This window comes from Sturnira hondurensis, unplaced genomic scaffold, assembly GCF_014824575.4.
Source record: "Sturnira hondurensis isolate 20B ecotype Veracruz unplaced genomic scaffold, ASM1482457v3 Scaffold0000942, whole genome shotgun sequence".
Classification (NCBI taxonomy): domain Eukaryota; kingdom Metazoa; phylum Chordata; class Mammalia; order Chiroptera; family Phyllostomidae; genus Sturnira; species Sturnira hondurensis.
In genome coordinates this window covers 21,062-28,691 of record NW_028073573.1, presented here as the reverse complement: position 1 = coordinate 28,691, position 7,630 = coordinate 21,062, and the positions used below count along the sequence as shown (strand labels likewise).

The window sequence follows — 7,630 nt, the reverse complement described above, 5'->3', positions numbered from 1 at the left end:
GAAAGAATTAAAAAACTGTGTCTTTATCATTCTCAAGCTAAGCAAAACATTAAACAACACCCTGACCTCCAAGCACTTATTAAGTCATCTCCACCCATAGAAGTTAACCCTCGAGGACTAAGCTCTCAAATGATTTGGCAAACAGATGTCACTCAGTATACTCCCTTTGGAAAATTTAAATATATTCACATTTCTATTGGTACTTACTCTGATGCCCTACATGCATCTGCTTTAGCAGGAGAATCTGCTACAAATATACAAGCCCATTGGCTTGAAGCCTTCAGTCTTTTGGATGAAGCTTTATAACAAAACAGACAGCCAGCTCTGCTACCTGGAGATGAAAGCCGATGAGCTAGCAGACCGGGTGGCCCAGCTGACACTGGCCAACTAGAAGGAAACAAGCACCGGATTCCGGTGCCAAAAAAAGGCAGTTTATGTTGCTAAGTACTTACTAGTTTCTTTTTCTGTTCTTATTGACACTTTGTGTTTTCCTTTAAAGGGGCAACTTTATGCTGCAAGCAAAGAGCAATACAGTAATTACTATCAGTTTTCCATAGTGCTTATAATTGGCCTGCATGCCCAGGAGAGGATTTATCATACTCAATCCCTCTCTGATTCCATCCTGTACTTTGGACATAAGCCACAGAAACTCAATCTGTTGGTCTTTGTGCAGAGGACCGAATGCTTCTATTGCATTTCTCCCCAAGAGTCCTTTTTTAGTAGAGAACTGGGGAGCTAATTGGAAGGTACTGGCTAAACTTGGCACAACAATAGTTTCAGCTCTGCCTGAAATTCCATATAGTAATATATGGTGGGAAGGGCCCGGTACCGGGGCACCTATTATCAGAATTGTTCCTCCCAACCACGCTAGCCCTTGACATTATAATTCTTGGAAAATGGGCTTGCCTTTTATTACTAGAACCCATCTGAATATAACAATAGTATGTGACCCTAAAGGTATCCAAAGATGTGTTTTTATCAAATTGACCCTCTAAAACAAGATTGGGTCACAGTTTGTACCTCTCACCCTTACTTGTTTTTGACAATTGCAGGAACAACTCAAGTCTCTTATAATAAATCAGCAAAAATGTATTCTTTGCCTATTCCGGCAGGCTCCAGATATGCCAGCTGTCTTACTCACCTCAGTAGTAGTCAGTTAAGTCTCACTACAGTTTATGTATATAGTTAGAAGAAAAACTCAGATACGGGTGCCAGCTAATGTTAGCAGAGAATAGGAAGATCCCCATGGCATAATAGCGCTTCACACTGCGCTGGACTCGTTAAGAGTCCGACAGTTTGTTGGCACTTTGATTCCATCTATTGTCTCTGGTATAGTTGTCACAGCTACTGCAGCCACAGCAACTGCGGCCCTCATTGAGTCAGTTCAAACTGCTTATACTGTTGATGTTCTCTTAAGCAATTCCACTTTAGAAATGCTTCAACAGGCCCAGATTGATCAAGAAATCCTGACTCGACTTTCTGCAGTCGAATCAGCACTCAACTGGATGGGTGAGCGCCAGGATGTGCTGGTCATCCGTCAGCAGCTGACCCGTGATCCTGGTTTCTCCAAACTATGTGTCACCCCACTATGATGCACCTCCAGCCAATATTCCTGGAATGATATACAACTTCACCTAAGAGGAGCTTTCTCTACTAATTTAAAAGGACAAATCAATAAGTTGCAACTGGAGTTACACAAACAGTTGCAGGACATTCGATGCTTAACTAAACAGGAGATTCTTCAACCCTTAGTGATAATCTTGGCTCCTTAAACCCAAAACACTGGTTTGATGGACTCAACCTAAGATTGTGGGTCACTGGAGCCACTGGTTGTTTACTGATTTTAATGATGTTTTCTATATTACGATACATTTACAAATTATTTGCCCAGGGTCGCAAAAGAGACCAGCAAGTAGCAAGGCTTGTGGGATGTATCACCACAACAGCCTTAAACAAAAACAAAAAAGAAAAAAGAAGGGGGAATTGGAGGGGAACAGTTTGTCTTGGCCTGGCAAATGTGACTCAGCTCTGTATGGAAAGCCTACAGATGTAAAGTGGTATGCAGGAGCCAGATGTTCAAACCGAGTTCTCCCGTGGGAATCAGGCCTAGAAAATTCTTACAGACTGTTATGGCTTGCTCTTGCTAAAACTCCCTCACCCTGGTCTAAAGCAACAAATGTATATTGTTTATTCTCAAGGTAACTTCCAAAGCCTGTGTGAACTCTTCCAAGGACAGAGCTAATCAGCTCATTGCCAGCCCCCTCTGCATGCTATTTTTATTTCCTTGATTGTACCTAGAATGTAGACAATAATGTTCTATGTGATAGATAATCTTTCTATGGTGTAAAACCCCAGGAAAACAATGAAAGCCTGTCTTGGCAAGGGTCAGGGCGCTCCCCTCTTGAGGGAGTGGCCGAGGCACCATAGGCACTCTCCCCTTGAGAGAGTAGTCATGTCTGTTCCTTTTTCCCACACAGGATTGCTGTCGCCTGTGCATTCCACAACAGGCAGACTCTGCCGGACAGGGTCTGCAACATTTCTTGCTCAGGAGTTAAGACAAAACTAGGAAGCCTTGCAAACAAGGGGATTGCGGAATGGGTTTCAGGTTCTTTGGATACTCAATAGGATTCCACTGTGCCATGTTAAGTTTTCCAAGCCCATATCCACCTCTGAAGGAGTGGTCCTCGAAGGGGAGTTAAACAAACACTGGAGAGCCTTGTGAAGAAGGTGTTTGTGGAATGGGTTGCAGGTTCTTCGGATGTTAAATAGGCTTCTCCATGCCGTGTTAAGTTTTCCAAGCTGAGATCCACCTCAGAAGGAGCCTTCCTAACCTGGGGGTTAAGTAAAAACTGAAGAGCCTTGCAAAAGGTGTTTGTGGATTGGGCTGCAGTTTTTTTTGGATGGTAAGTAAGCTTCTCTGGTGCCGTGTTAAAATTTCCAAGTCTAGAAAAACAAAACTGTGCTTGGAAAGCTAGACTTGGAAAACTTGAACAGTTTTCCAGGTCAAGTTTTCCAAGCCCAGATCCACCTAAGAAGGAGAATTTTCGCTTGGGAGTTAAGAGAAAACTAGGCAGCCTTGCCGAGTCGGTGTTTGTGGGATAAGTTTTAGGTTCTTCGGATGGTAACTAGGCTTCTCCAGTGCTGTGTTATTCTCCCAGACCAAGATCCATCTCAGAAGAAACCTTCCTAGCCTGGGAGTTGGATAAAAACTAGATGGCCTGGGGAGAAGTTGTTTGTGAAATAGCTTCCAGGATTTCTGATTGGTAAATAGGCTTCTCCAGCGCTGTGTTAAATTTACCAAGTCTAGAAAAAAACCTGGTTCTGTAAAACTAGATTGGCAAAACTGCAACAGTTTTCTCACCTGAGCCTTAAAGGGACACTAGGCAGCTTTGCCGAGATGTGCTCATAAAATTGGTTGCCAGCTCTTCAATGGAAAATAGGCTTCTCCAGTATAGTGATAACTATTCCAAATCTAGGGGAAAAAAATTGTAAGTTTTCCAACCTTAGTTTTCCAAGTCCAGATCCACCTTAGTAGGAGGCTTCCTTGCTTGGGACTTAAGAGTAAACCAGGGGTTTCCGCCAAGATGGAGGCATAGGTGAAAGCACTGTGCCTTCTCCTACAACCAAGTTTTAATACCACAAAGGTTTGGAGAACAAAGACACAGCCAAAGAACAGAAAATTGAATTATACGGAAGTCCGACAACAACTAACCGTTCAACCGGGATGGTAAGAGGGGAGGAGCCAGCAGCAGAGCAGGGTCAGGCAGGACAGATCCCCAGACCTAGGCACGCAAGGAGCCCGGACCCAGTCAGAGTGTGGGGCAGACTGACAGCAGTCGCACATTCACGCACAGTGAGACAAACCACGCAGGCCCCAGGGAGCAAACCCAGTGGAGGGCTAACGGTAGTGGTGCACTCGGGTGCACTGGGATGAAACGTGAGGGCCCAGGTGACGGTGGCAGCTGTGGCACCGGCCACCTGAGGGGGCCACGGTGGGAGGCGGCAGATGGGACGCCATTGCTCCTCTTTGACCCTGCCCCCACGTGCAGCGTCACAACCCAGTGACTGAGTTGCCCTGCTCTGGTGAACACCTTCCTGCTACGGAACAGGCATGAACAGCCCAAAAGATGGCGCAAGAAGAACTCAAAGTGCCAGAGCCTATAACTCTAAGCAACTGAGAGATTGTCAGACTCTCAGAAGCACAATTCAAGACACTGGTGATCAGGATGCTCACAGAACTGGTAGATTATAGTCACAAATTAGAGTAACATATGAAGGCTAAACTAGTGGAAATGAAGGGAGATGTCCAGGAAACAAATAGTGATGGAAAGGAAACTGGGACTCAAATCAATGGAATGGACCAGAAGGAAGAACGAAACATCCAACCAGGAAGGAATGAAGAAATGAGAATTGAAAAAAATGAGGAGAGGCTTAGGAACCTCCAGGACATCTTGAAACATTCCAACATCCGAATTATAGGGTTACCCAAACAGGAAAAGAAACAGCCACGAGTGGAAAACTTATTTGAACAACTAATAAAGGAGAACTTCCCCAGTCTGGCAAAGGACATAGACTTCCAGGAAATCCAGGAAGCTCAGAGAGTGCCAAAGAAGCTGGACCCAAGAAGGAACACACCAAGGCACATCATAATTACATTAGCCAAGAGTAAAATGAAGGAGAGAATCCTAGAAGCAGCAAGAGATAAGGGGACAGTCACCTACAAAGGAGTACCCATCAGACTGTCAGAAGATTTATCAAAAGAGACCTTACAGGCAAGAAGGGGCTGGAAAGAAGCATTCCAACTCATGAAATCCAAAGACCTANATTTATCAAAAGAGACCTTACAGGCAAGAAGGGGCTGGAAAGAAGCATTCCAACTCATGAAATCCAAAGACCTACAGCCAAGATTGCTTTATCCAGCAAAACTCTCATTTAGAATGGAAGGACAGATAAAGTGCTTCTCAGATAAGGTCAAGCTCAAGGAGTTCATCATCACCAAGCCCTTATTATATGAAATGCTAAAGGGACTTATATAAGAAAAAGAAGAAGATGAAAAATATGAACAGTGAAAGGACAGCAAACTCACAGTTATCAACAACCACGCCTAAAACAAAAGCAAACCAAGAGGACAGCTAGACCAGGAGCAGAACCATAGAAATGAAGAACACATGGAGGGTTAGCAACAGGGGAGTGGGAGGAGGAGAAGAGGGGACAAGGTACAGGAAATAAGTAGCATAGACGGTAGGTAGAAAATAGGGGGTAGGGCAAGAATAGTAGGGGAAATAAAGAATCTAAATAACTTGAGACAGGTGGTCATAAACTAAAGGGGGAAATGGTGGGGGAGGGGGAGTGTAGGGTAGAGGGGAATGAAGTGGGGGAATAGAACAACTGTAATGGTATAATCAATAAAATATATATTTTTTAAAAAAGGAAGGCTGATAAAAAAAAACCCTGTAAGTTTTCCAAGTCTATTTTTCTAAGTTCAGATTCACCTCAGAAGGAGGCTTCTCTGCTGGGAATTAAGACAAAACAAGGAAATTTTGCAGAGAAGATATTTGCAAAATGGATTTCAGGTTTTCAGATGGTAAATAGACTTCTCCTTGGTAGAGGTAAGTTTTTCAAGTCTAGAGAAAAAAAACTGGACTTGGAAAACAATTTTTTTAGTCTTGTTTTCCAAGTCTACATCCACCTCAGAGGGAGCCTTCCTTGCTTGGGAATTAAGACAACCTAGGGAGTCTTGCAGAGAAGGTGTTTTCAGAATGGGTTTCATATTCTTCCAATGGTAAATAGGCTTCTCCTGTGTAGTGTTAAGTTTTCGACATCTAGAAGAAAAATGGACTAGGAAAACTGCACCTGGAAAAGGTACAGCTTTCCAAGTCTAGTTTTTTACGTTTAGATCCACTTCAGAAGAAACCTTTCTCACTTGGGATGTAATACAAAACTACAGAGCTTTGAAAAGGAGGTATTTGCAGAATGGGTTTCAGGTTTTTGCATGGTAAATATGGTTCTCCATTTTAGTGTTCAGTTTTTTTAGTCTAAAATAAAACTGTACGTTTTTCAAATCTAGTTTTCTAAGTCCAGTTCCACCTCAGAAAAGGCTTCCTCAGTGGGAGTTAAGACAAAAGTAGAAAGTCTTGCTTAAAAGGTGTCCACAGAATGCATTTCAGGTTCTTTAGACGGTAACTATACTTCTCCAGTGTAATGTTAAGTATTTCAAGTCTAGGAAAAAACTAAATTTTCCAAGTCGAATTTCCAAGTTCATATGCACCTCAGAATGAGACTTCCTCACTTGAAAGTTAAGAAAACACTAGGAAACCTTGCAGGGTAGGTGCTTTCAGAATGAATTTCAGGGTTTTTGGATGATAAATAGGCTTCTTTAGTGTAGTGTTAAGTTTTTTAAGTCTGGGAAACAAACTGTAAATTTTTCAAGTCTAGTTTTTCAAGTCCAGATCCATCTCAGAACGTGTTTTCTTCCCTTGGGAGTTAAGACAAAACTAGGGAGCCTAGCCAAGGTGTTTGAGGAATGGATTTCAGTTCTTCAGATGGTAAAAAGACTTCTCCTGTGTAGTGTTAGGATTTCCAAGTCTAGAAATAGAAACTGTAAATTTTTCAAGTCTGGTTTTCCAAGTTCAGATCCACCTCAAAAGAAGCTTTTCTCGCTTGGGAGTTATGAGAAAATGAGCCAGCCTTGCTGAGAAGGTGTTTGCAGAATGGGTTTTAGGTTCTTTAGACTGTGAATAGGGTTTTCCAGTGTAATGTTAAGTTTTTAAGTCTAGAAAAAAAACTAAGTTTTACAAGTCTAGTTTCCAAGTCTAGATCCACCTGAATAAGAGCCTGCCTCGCTTGGGAGTTAAGGCAATAATAGGGGGCCTTGCGGAGAAGGTGTTTGCAGAATGAGTTTCAGATTCTTCTCATGGTAAATATTCTTCTCTTGTTTAATGTTAAGTTTTCCAAGTGTTGAAAAAAATGAATTAAAAAACTTACAGTTTTTTTATTCTACTTTTCCAATTCCAGATCCACCTCAGAAGGAGCCTTCCACAGTTGGGAGTTAAGACAACCTAGGGAGTCTTGCAGAGAAGGTGTTTGTAGAATAGTTTTCGTGTTCTTCTGATGGTAAATAGACTTCTCCAGTGTAGTATTAAATTTTTCAACTCTAGAAAGAAAACTGGTCTAGAAAAACTACACATAGAATATTTACAGTTTTCCAAGTCCAGATTCTCCTCAGAAGGAGACTTCCTCCCTTGGGAGTAAGACAAAAATTGAGAGCTTTGCAGAGAAGGTGTTTGCAGAATGGGTTTCAGGTTCTTAGAATGGGAAATACGCATCTTCATTTTAGCGTTAAGTTTTTTTTTAGTCTAGAAAAAGAAACTGTATGTTTTCCAAGTCTAATTTTCCAAGTCCAGATCCACCTCAGAGGGAGGCTACCTCGCTTGGGAGTTAAGACAAAGCTAGAAATCTTGCGGAGAAGGTTTTGCAGAATTGGTGTCAGGTTCTTCAAATGGTAAATGGGCTTCTCCAGAGTAGTGTTAAATTTTCCAAGTCTAGAAAAAAACTGGATGTGGAAAATTTACAGTTTTTTCAGTCTAGTTTTGGAAGGCCAGATCCACCTTAGAAGGAGCCTTCTTCACTT

The 7,630-nt window shown here is 42.2% G+C and overlaps 1 long non-coding RNA gene across 1 annotated transcript in view; it reads left to right on the top strand.

Moving 5' to 3' along the window:
* Positions 1–4,609, top strand: part of LOC118994750 (uncharacterized) — a 21,878-nt gene extending 17,269 nt beyond the window's left edge. Inside the window, exons 3-4 of the long non-coding RNA XR_005068135.1 lie at positions 1,157–1,160; positions 4,599–4,609. This is a non-coding gene — a long non-coding RNA (uncharacterized LOC118994750). The remainder of the gene's footprint in view (positions 1–1,156; positions 1,161–4,598) is intronic.
* The last annotated feature ends 3,021 nt before the right edge of the window (positions 4,610–7,630 follow it).